This window comes from Astatotilapia calliptera, chromosome 3, assembly GCF_964374335.1.
Source record: "Astatotilapia calliptera chromosome 3, fAstCal68.1, whole genome shotgun sequence".
NCBI lineage: Eukaryota > Metazoa > Chordata > Actinopteri > Cichliformes > Cichlidae > Astatotilapia > Astatotilapia calliptera.
In genome coordinates, this window is record NC_137424.1 from 46,309,825 (window position 1) to 46,320,497 (window position 10,673).

General features: G+C 39.9%; 1 long non-coding RNA gene across 1 annotated transcript; it reads left to right on the plus strand.

Annotated features, from left to right (window-relative positions):
• The first annotated feature begins 6,364 nt into the window (after nt 1-6,364).
• Nucleotides 6,365-9,510, plus strand: LOC113018007 (uncharacterized). The gene is made up of 4 exons (XR_003271654.2): nt 6,365-6,891; nt 7,000-7,065; nt 7,225-7,275; nt 8,408-9,510. It is a non-coding gene; the product is annotated as an uncharacterized LOC113018007 (long non-coding RNA).
• The last annotated feature ends 1,163 nt before the right edge of the window (nt 9,511-10,673 follow it).

The window sequence follows — 10,673 nt, forward strand, 5'->3', positions numbered from 1 at the left end:
ATTGTATTAAGTATATTTATTATAATCTCTGAATTATGGACGATGAATTTTAAAGAAAGAAATCTGAAAAACAATCTGGACGTTAAAATTTGTCCCTCAATGATCAGCAGTTACTCAGGTTTGTGTCGACACATTTGTACAATAGTTTGTGTGAACTGGAGACCTGAAAAGTTGCACACAAATCACTGCACACATCTGTAAATCTTACTTTACGCTTGTGAATCATATTATACACAGTTGCACCACTTTCAAGGTAAATTTCTTGCCATAAAAACAAGGGTATTTTAAAACTTTACTTATACTCGATAGCACTATAATTACTGCTTGTGAATTGAAATGCATTCTGGGATACCTGGCTGCCTCACGTCCACAGTACCACCAGTTCATCGCAGTCGATTTTCTAGTATTGATCTGTGCTGACTTACTCTACATGGTAACCAATCAGATGTTAGACGAGCTGCAGTGGCAGCGTTAAACAAGACCCTCCACAGGTTGATCACATTTTGGCAAGTTTGGTCTCACGAGGAACACAAACTCCATCTTTAGCTGAATTAAACTCAAAGGACTCCTGTGTGGTTTTATTTTATTGGAGGCTTCATTGGAGTCTGTCAGCCTCTCTGATTGTTCAGTTTTGCTCTGTAAATAAGGTGTTTACATTATTCAAAATTACATCATAGAAAACTACATGAACTTGATGTTGGAACCATGTCAGCGATGGTCACGGTGCTCGAACAATAACAGACACCATTCAGTGTAGTGTGACTTTAGACTATTATTAAAGGGAAAAGTAGAGAGGACACAAACACACTGACCATGGATTAAACATGGATAAAGTACTTTGTATTTGTGACATTTGTCTTTGAATAGATGAAGAATAAATCAGAGGGAATCTGTAGTGTAGTTGTGCATGAAGACAGTCTAATGTGTCACATGCAGGTAAATGTTTTCTGTTTGGTGCTAGAAGCTAAATGACTGAGTGAATGTGTAAAGTTTGATCATTACTATTAAGCACTTACTGAAAAAAACAACAAATTGCATATTTCTAAAATGATTCTTGAATTTTTTACTTTCTCTTTAAAATCTTTATTTATTGTAACAAAGTTTTTCCTGAAGCAACTGACAATCTGATGTTTGTCTTTCCTGTAACCTCAACAGCAAGTAAACCCAGAGCCACACTGACAGCACAAAGTTCAGTCATACCAGCAGGGGGCAGTGTGACACTGAGCTGCTCTGTGGAGGGCTCTGCTGGCTGGAAGTTTGACTGGTTCAGACGTGATTCAGAGTTTTCTGGAGCTCAGAAAATAGGAGCTGGAACATCAGAGCACACGATCAGTATTTCAGAAGGAGGCATCTATTACTGCAGAGGAGGGAGAGGAGATCCAGTTTTCTCCACAGAGGACAGTGCTGCAGTTACAATTCAGAAACAAGGTGAGGGTGAAATCTTGTTGTGAAATAAAACGAAACATCATGATTAAACTGAAGTAACAATTGATTTATGATTTTTTCAATTTAATATTTGTGTCTATTTGTTTGTTAGGGAAAGTTTTGGCTGCTGTGAAACTGTATCACAGCTGGTCTCAGATATTCACTGGTGAGACAATCACTCTCAGATGTGAGATTCAGGGAGGTGAAGGAAAGGTGTGGAAATATGAATGGACAGCACCCAACACAAACAGCCCTCCAACATCCAGTGAATACAGGATCAGCAGAGTTTCAGTGTCCCACAGTGGAGACTACAGATGTCGGGGTAGCAGTGACTATCTCTTAACAGGATGGAGTGATGCCTTCAGACTGACAGTTTCATGTGAGTTGGACCATGATTCATGCTGACATTTCATGTTTTCATGTTTACATCTGTCTTAACAGGAAAACTCCAACAATGATCCAGCTGTCTGCAGGCAGCTCAGGACAACAGTTTTTCTCACTGTGCAAACAGAAAGGAGAGACACCATGGAGGCTCTTAAAATATCAGCAGTTTAAAGAGGAATGTACAGAGATGACAGTTTGATAAGAGAATGATAAATCAGTGAAATCTTTAGTTTGTTAAACAGTCTAATGTGTCACATGCAGGTAGGGATGGTAATGGATAAGAATTGATTGATTCTCATTGGCTCCACTTTGAGAGTCGCCACCATCTCTAAGCAGAATATCAAAGACATTCATGCAGATTAGAGGCTGTGAGGTCAAATGTTTGTGCATGTTGGAGGTATTTCCCCTCTTTGTTGGGATCATTACTAGAAAAAAGTAAAGCAAAAAAGTTCTTACACAAAATCAGCACAAATAGACCTTACATCGGTTGTCATGGTGATTCTACAGTAGAAACATGAACAGGTAGAAATGGAGCTGCAGCCTGACTGCTCATCAGTTTGTTACGATGAAGTTCATCACTCTTGGTTTTTGGCTAGCTTAGCATTAGCATGCTGTCCTTGCAGGTGCTTTAAAGAGCTCCAACAAAACTACTTTGTTTCTGTTTGTAGATAAATTAATCAGTGAAAGTTTAAAGTTTGATCAGTGCTGTAACAAGTTTATTCTTGATTATGTTTTAATGTTTTACTTATTTTGTTTCTTCAGCAGCAAATAAACCCAGAGCCACACTGACAGCACAAAGTTCAGTCATACCAGCAGGGGGCAGTGTGACACTGAGCTGCTCTGTGGAGGGCTCTGCTGGCTGGAAGTTTGACTGGTTCAGACGTGATTCAGTCTCTTCTAAAGCTCAGCTCATGAGAGGAAATGAAGCAAACAGAGTTATTAGTGTCTCACAAGGAGGTCTGTACCACTGCAAAGGAGGGAGAGGAGATCCAGTTTACTACACAGAGGACAGCAGTGACGTCACAGTTACAGAAACTTGTGAGTTTAATTATTTTATTTCTACCAGACTAAGAGGTCATTATGTAATGTGTGCTAACAACTTTATCTAATAGCTGTGAGTTTATTAACCCTTAAATAAGAAAATAAATAAGAAAAATGAGATCTTGCAGTGAAAAGTTTCAGATTTTGTTTTAATAACAAACAACAAAACAATTGTTTCTGTGTTACAGTGTTGATGTAAACACCAGCCGTACCTGCAGGTGTAAACATGAGACTGTGCTGTAACTATGTAAACACTGTATATGAGAGTTGTGTTGGATCTGATTGTTCAGTGTTCAGCATGGTGATGGCTGAGGGATCAAAGCTGTTCCTTAGTTTGTTAGTTCTTGTCTTTCTGGCTCTGAAATGTCTGCCTGAAGGTAGACGTTCACACAGTGCATGACCTGGGTGAGATGGATCCTGAAGGATTTTCTTCGTGTTCCTGAGACTGCGGGAGCTGTGCAGTTCTTCAAGTGAGGGCAAAGGATGGCCGACTATCCTCTGGGTGACCTGTATAACCCTGTGGAGCTATTTCCTCTGTGCTACTGTGCAGCTGTGCTATACAGTTCTTCATGTAGCACAGTATGCTATCAAAAACCAGCTACAGGTCAGGGTGTTTGAGAATATCTCAGTACATCCTGATGAAGCAGTCCTGCCTGTGGACAGGTTTTGACTGTCTTTGTGCTGATTGTAGCAATTTTACAAAGTGGGATGTGGCCGTGATCAAAACAGTTATCAGTGGACAGACTGGCCCGAGGTGTGGTTTAATCCTGTAGCCTGTTTGAGGTTTATTTGTTTTTTTTCACTCACGTTACTCTCATGTTTTAAACATCAGAATTTTTATGTTTCTATTTGTGTCTAACTGGATATTTTTCTGTGAACAGTTCCCAGTAAGCCCACTGTGACCCTGCAGCCATCCTGGCCTCAGATATACAGCGGTGAGACAGTCACTGTCAGATGTGAGATTCAGGGAGGTGAAGGAGCTCAGTGGACGTATGAATGGAGAGCAGCCAAGTTAAACACACCTCCAACATCCAATGAATACAGAATCATCAGAGCTACTGAGTCTGACAGTGGAGGATACAGCTGCCGGGGCAGGAGGGACTATTTCTTCTCAGAGTGGAGTGATATCATCACACTGACTGTGTCATGTAAGATCTTTCATCCAGAGTATCTAAATAAGGAAAAAGCACTTCTTCTTTCTTACAGCTTTATAACTGTCTTTCATGTTGGTCAGTAAAATGTTTAGTTTTTATTCCAACAACAAAAACCTGAACAGCAGCTTTTTATTCACAGTGAAGAGAACAAAACATATGAGAGTAACTTCTCTGCTGTGCAGCTCTAATACATGAAAGATGAAATGCAGAACAAATGCTGGATCTGTCTCAGCTGCTCCACCACATCCACTAAGAAACATTAAATCCACTGATTGTTCCTCATGTGTGTTTTTAACTTAGAAATGCAGCAAATTAAATATGAAAGATTAGTGTTGTGTTTGTGTGATAGTTGTACAGTTTGTTGCAGCTTCACCATTAAAGTTATGTGATATTTATTATTTCCATATTTCCACCAAGTTATTTCAACTGGTTTGATTCAGTCATTGACTTTTGTTCTTTTTCTAAACTGAACTGCAGATAAACCAAAGGCCAAACTGAGAGCTGATAACACAGCTGTTCCAGTAGGGGGCAGTGTGACCCTGACCTGCTCTGTCAGCCCATCATCATCATCTGGATGGAAATACTACTGGTACAGAGATGAGAAATCCTCTGAAGCCCTGACCACACAAGATGCAGTTTTCCACTCAAATGGACAAATCAGTGTCTCACAGGAAGGACTCTACAGGTGCAGAGGAGGAAGAGGAAACCCAGTTTACTACACAGAGGACAGCCAGTCAGTCAGGATTGGGAAAACTGGTCAGTTTAACATGAGGTCAGATAAATTCCCGATTAAGGAGGAAGATGAAGAACAAAAGGCATTAACATTTTTGACATTCATGTGTTTTTATTGTACTTTCTTGAACAGTAACAGCCTCAAACAGGCCTGTTGTGACTCTGTATCCAAACTGGTCTGAGATATACAGAGGAGAGACGATCACTGTCAGATGTGAGATCCATGGAGGAGACACTGAGTGGGATTATGAGTGGGAAACAAACAGCATGATAAAAGCTCCAAATCAAAATGAATACAGGATTATTTCTGCTTCATCATCCAACAGTGGAAACTATCGCTGTAAGGGCAGAATGAAAAGTTCACAGCATGAAACAACAGAGTGGAGTGGTTCAGTCACACTGACAGTTTCTGACAGTAAGTAGAGTCATAGTTCATTTAACCTGGAAATAGAAACAGTTTGTAAAAATGTGTTTTTATTAGTACATGTTGAGATATTTGACATGTTTAGATAGTCTCACTCTTAAAGTTCATCATAAATATTTGTGAGTCAACATTTTAGTGACATTGAATTCAGAGTTAAGAGACGAAAGATTGAGAGAAAATCTTTGTTGAACAGATGAACCCCGTCCTGTCCTCACTGTGTCTCCATCATGGCTGAGTCCTGGAGCCTCAGTAACTCTGAACTGTGAGGTTGAACATCCGTCTGCAGGATGGAGCTTCTACTGGTATAAAGCTGTTCCTGATCTATCAGAGAAATCCTCCAGTTATGAGCTGCTACCTGATGGCAGTGGGACTGCACAGGACTCCTACATCATTCATGGACAGACACACACAGCAGGATATGTGTGCAGAGCTGGAAGAGGAGACCCAGAGTATCACACTGATCACAGTCAACCAAAGTTTGTCTGGTCTGCAGGTCAGTGTGATTCTGTTTATCTTTTTTCAAGTAATACAACAGCAAAAAAATGTAAATTGATGGGGAGGGTAGCATTGAAGGTGAAAATTATATGAACATTGCATCTTTTAGCACTGACCTTTAAACATTAAAGCAAAGGAATATTTTCACTGTAATATTTTGAATGCTAACATCTGTGAGCTTTGTCTCTTCACTGGATGTTGTTTCCAGATGTTCATTCAGCAGCGTCTCTCACAGTGAGTCCTGACAGAGTGCAACACTTCACCTCTGACTCTGTCTCACTGACCTGTGAGGGAAACTTCACTGAGTGGAGAGTGAGGAAGTTCTCTGAGGACGGCCGACTCTCTGACTGTAGGAGAATGACTGGATCCACATGTGACATCAACACATCAAAGTCAGATACTGCAGTGTACTGGTGTGAGTCTGGATCAGGAGAGTTCAGCAGTGCAGTCAACATCACTGTACAGAGTATGTTATTATACATTTACTACTTGGATTTGGATGATTTAGATGTCACATGAACATTTGTCCCAGCTTTGCTGTATGTGAAGTCATTTCATGTGGGAAAAATAAAACACATACAGCAGTTTTTAAATACACAAGATCAGATCTTCATGATGAAAAACATTTGTACAATCTGTTCTTATTATTGTTTGTCAGCTTTTTCTAAAAGTGTGCAGCAGCTGATGTGACTGAAACAATTGTGTGTGATTGTTTCACAGATGATGGTAATGGTCCTATCCTGGTGAGTCCTGTTCATCCTGTGACTGAGGGAGCTTCTGTTAGTCTGAGCTGCAGTTTGAGAACACAAAAAATACTTTCCAATGTGTTTTTCTATCACAATGACAAACTTATTCAAAATGATCCCCGAGGGGAGCTGAAGATCTCTGCAGTGTCAAAGTCTGATGAAGGTTTCTACAAGTGTCAGTACTCAGGAAGAGAGTCAGCACAGAGCTGGATGTCAGTTAAAGGTGAGCAGGATCAAAACATTTGATAGATTTTTATAAATGAGTTTTGTTTTAAGGCTTGAAGTCACCTCGCTTTATTTTCTGAGAAGTTTCCTAAAATGATTTTATGAATTATAAAGTATAATTAAACTTTATTGTTTGTTGTCACAGTAACTGTGTCAGGAGCTGACAGCTCTTCGTCTCCTGTGTGGTTGATTGTTCGACTGGTTTGTGGAGTCTCTCTCATTATTATTCTCCTGCTCTTGTTGTATCGCTGCACAACAACCAACAGTGAGACCTTTTCCTTTACTTAACACAAACTCTTTATCCTTCAAAGACACAAATGCATCATGAGGTTCATTTAAAAGCTAAAGTCTTATTTTTACATTTTTAATAAAGGTGCTGTTAATGAGCAGACGTTTAATCAACACCAGCAGCAGCAAGTGTACTCCTCTCTTCTTGCTGGTTAGTTTTTCATCCAGTTATAATATTTTGCTGCTGTTTGCAACAAGACTGTACTTATTAAATCTGCTGCAGCTTTTAATATAAATGTTATTTTCAATAATTTTTGTTTTTTAAAATAGCATCACAGACATGAGGTGACTGATTTTCTCTGACCTGCAGGTGATCGTTGTGGCTATGAGATAATCAGAAGGTCTGAAAACTCTGAAAATGGTAAAGTATAAACTTTCATTAATATTGAGCTTGTGGAAGCTGGATGATTATATAATAACTGTGTTTAACATTGAAGTCCATGCGTCCAACTATTTTCTTACACTTGGGACCAGGTCGTGGGGGCAGCATCCTAAACAGAGAGGCCACATCCTCCAGCTTGTCTGGGGGAACACCAAGGCTTCCCACACCAGCCGAGAGATATAATCTCTTCAGCATTTCCTCTTTTTGCCCCAGGGTCTCCTCACAGTGGGACATGCCTGAAAAACATCACACATGAGGCATCCTTGTCAGATGCCTGAACCACCTTAAATGTGGTTCTACTCTGAGCCCCTCCCACATGGCCAAACACCTAACGCTATCTCTAAAGGAGATGCAAGCCAAACTTTGAAGTAAGCTTATTTCCACTGCTTATATCCACGATCTCGTTCTTTGGGGTCACTAACCCAGAGCTTGTGACCATAAGTGAGGGTAGAGATGTAAACTGAGAGCTTCACTTTTACGGTCAGTTCTCTCTTCATCTTGACGTACCGGTACAGTGGACGTAGCACCAATCTACTCCCCTCTCCTCCTGCGAGTGGTGGGCCTATAGGAGGGTGGACCCACGTCCTTTTTTTGGGCTATGCCCAGCCAGGCCCCATGGACCAATGTCTGGCCACCAGGTGCTTGCTCTTAGGCACCCTCCCCAGGCCTTGCTTCATGGGACCCCATTAACCCTTTCAAGGGCAGAGTGAACTGTTCCTTTCATTCAGTTTTTTTTTTTTATTATTCTTTGTCTGGTCCTGGGTGAGGGACCGGATAAAATTTGCCATGGGAGACCCCACCAGGAGCCCCCCCCCCCTCCTCCAACAACAACACAGCCCCTGGGATCCATGGGACACACAAACCCCTCCAACATAACAATTTAGAGATTCACGGAAGGGAACATTAACATCAGTAAGATTATTATTTCATTGCTGCCAATGTCGCATCTGTGATTCAGCTCAAAGTCATTAACAAGACAAGTGAGTGCACAAAATGTGAGATTTTAAATGCAAAATGTACATTGGTAATTATTCTCACTGATAATAAATGAATTTAAGCAGAGAACAGAAGGTGTTTGTTTTGAAATGCTTTCATTTGATCACCTCAACAGGGCAACGTGGTGACGCAGAGGAGAGCTCTGACTACAATAATGTCAATCTGTCAGGGTGCTGGGTCGTTGACCAAAGATTCTGAGGTTATTTTGCTTTTGTGAGTCTCTCTGTGAAAGTGTGAAGATGGTCTAAGTTTATACAGTTTAAGCAGGAGTTTAGTTCTTTCTGTGTTTCTGAGTTTTCTTGATTTCCAGTTTATGGTTTGTTGTCTGTGAGGTTCCACTTGTGTGTTTGTCTCATCCCTGTGTCGCTTGTGAGAGTCTGTCGTGTCATCCATGTCTCTGCTCACTCGCCCTCCGTGTGTCTTAGTTGTGTCAGTGTGTTTCGTCTTCTCCTTGTGTTTCATCTTTTGTCTCTCTGTTTGTTTATCCCCATTTCTGCATCAAGCTCGTGCGTTCGTGTACTTCCTGTTTTAGTTTGACAGCATTTCATCCTGTGTTCAGTGTGTTTGGTTTGGCTTCCCTGTCTCGTTATATTCAATTCATCAGAGCTGTTTTCCAATGTGTTTCCACTTCACTGATCATCTCTCAATCCTTCCAAGGTGTTTCAAGGTATTCCCAGTGTTCCACATTTTCTGTTAGTTTAAGTTTTAGCTCTCCCAGCTTAGTTTTTTTTTCTTTCTTTATTTTTGGTTAACCTGATTTGGTTCATGTTTGTTGGCCATGAAAAACGTTTTTTTGTTAAAATTTTGATTTTGTCTCTCGTTGTCTGCATTTGGATCCTTACAAAGAGCCACAGAGTCTGCAGCCACAGATTGTGACAAAATCCAAATACAGCCACAGCTCTAAAGTCTTAACAGCAGCTCTTTAGCTGTTTTTTCTCTTTAAAGTCTCTTAAATACTTTAAGTCACTTTGAGTGAAAAGGAGAAGGTTTTGAATTCAAAGCAATGATCCTGATGCCTGAGTTTATATTTCCTTCAGAAAGAATCGTTTAGTGTGTTTCACTTGTTTCTCTCCCCTTAGATAATAATTTTTATTTACTAAAATGTACTGTAGATCTTTTTTAAATCTTTTTAATTGTTTATTTTATTTGTACTATATTATAAATGTCTTTCTGTGAAGCACTTTGCAACTTTGTTAATAAAAGTGTGATATAAATAAAGTGTGTTGTTGTTGTTGTTGTGTGTCAGACTGAGAGTACATGTTACAGCTGTTCAGTGTTGTGCATGAATCCACTGAAAGAGAGCTTTCATTTAAAAGCACTCATTGTCATTTAAAACAGCTTCAAACCCTCCAAAATGAACTAAAGCTATCAACATGATGGGAAGTAACAACTGCTCTGATGATGCTCAGCAGCCTTTTTACTGTGTAGCAGTTTTTCCAGTTTTCTCGAGGTGCTCCGGCCTGCACTTTCATGTAATACAGATTCATTTTGACAGTGTCAATCACATGTTCAGCAAGACCATGATAACTCTGTGTGTGACAAATAAATCAAAATCAAATCGCTTTTAAACTACTTAAAATATAGTTTCTAACTTTCTCTCCTGCTTCATGACTTTTTTATGCACTGAAATTAAAGGAGCTCCTGATTTCTGACTGAGCCACATAGAGAAGAGGAAACACAGCCTGTGGTTTGAGCCACAAGTCTTCCTTTCAGCAGATTTATGATTGATTCATGTTCTCATCAAACTTCACACAGCAGAGAGGAAACAAGGAGTTCAGACAAAGAGCACAGCGGGAATTTCATGAGCAGCTGTTTTCCTGATTGTTGATTTATGATCTGCTCATTTAGTGCTTCTGTGTTCACTTTACTGCTACATGTGTTACTCGAACATTTGAAGCTATTTATTTATTATCAAAGAACCATCAAGTCGTTGTTTAATGTAAGTTCTCATATTTTACTTTTTAGATGCACATTCATTTTAGTTTGCATCTGTGTGGGTTTCCTCCATGAACTCCAGCTTCCTAACAGCTGTTCTTATCATTATTTATGATATGTTCATTTAGTTATTCTGTTTTCACTTCATTGCTACCCGAAATCTTGTGAACAGAACATTTGAAGTCATCTATTCTCCACATCAGAGAGACATCAATGTTCAAGGTCGGTCCTGTGACGGGCTTTAAGTGTCAGTGTGGATATAAAGTTATAGCTCCTTGTCCCATATTTCCCATGTCAAACTCTGAACACAGCTTCCAAGTCCAATCACTGGACTGTGCTTACAGCTGGTGGCCAATAGAGGGAGACATTAATCCATTTATAATTTATTGTAAGGAGTGAGAAGAGTTGATATGACTGAAGAACAGACAGAACAGAGGAATGATATT